Source organism: Monopterus albus, unplaced genomic scaffold (genome assembly GCF_001952655.1).
Source record: "Monopterus albus unplaced genomic scaffold, M_albus_1.0 scaffold351.1, whole genome shotgun sequence".
NCBI classification, from domain to species: Eukaryota; Metazoa; Chordata; class Actinopteri; order Synbranchiformes; family Synbranchidae; genus Monopterus; species Monopterus albus.
In genome coordinates this window covers 62826-63726 of record NW_018128231.1, presented here as the reverse complement: position 1 = coordinate 63726, position 901 = coordinate 62826, and the positions used below count along the sequence as shown (strand labels likewise).

General features: G+C 38.8%; 1 protein-coding gene across 2 annotated transcripts in view; it reads right to left on the bottom strand.

The window, feature by feature from the left end:
• ncaph2 (non-SMC condensin II complex, subunit H2) overlaps positions 1 to 901 on the bottom strand; it is a 16119-nt gene that overhangs the window by 13955 nt on the left and 1263 nt on the right. The window lies entirely within an intron of this gene.

Genomic DNA, 901 nt, shown 5'->3' with positions numbered 1-901 from the left:
TATATTTCATTTGTATTATGTGGCATTCATGTGGACGGCAAAGTAAGAATTTCATTGTACAGGGAAACACGTTTCCTAACTGTGCATATGACAAACACTGACTTTGACCTAAACCATCAGGCGATTAATCACGTGCAGCTCACACATGCGTCGGGAAGACATTTCATAGAATGGAGTTTTATATGTATGAAAAATACATGTAAAAACGTGCTCTGTCTGAAATTGCCTTAACTCTCCTTCCTCAACATGAGGAAGGAGAGGAGAACTCATCACACAGCTCCCATGTAGCATACATTCTCCCTTCATTATATTGTGTTTTTATTGTATTTTTCATTATGCTTCTTTCATCAGCTGTTTTACAGTGCCTAAGATTTTTGAGATTTAGATTTTGTGTTACCTATGTATCTGTGCAATATTTCACTTATATTGTGTTGCATTCAGCAAAGTAAGAATTTCATTGTACAGGGAAACATGTTTCCTCACTGTGCATATGACAATAAACAACATTATGACCACCAGCTGGTGACGTGAATAACACTGACTGTTACAGTGGCAGCAAGTGAACATTCAGTCCTCAAAGTTGATGTGTTGGAAGCAGGAAAAATGGGCACTGATGTGAGCAACTTTAACAAGGGCCAAGCTGTGATGGTGAGATGACTGGATCAGAGCATCTCCCAGTCTGCAGGTCTTGGTGGGTGTTGTTGGTCTGCAGTGGTTAGTACCTACCAATAGTGTCTCAGGAAGGACACATGGTGAATTGGTGACAGGGTCATGGATGCCCATGGCTCACAGATGATGAGGTTTATCTACTGTAGATTAAACTTTTAAATGTCATTCATCTTTTTCAAAAGATTCCATTTTGTTTGAATCTTTGTTAAAATGGTTGAAAATGAGAAACACT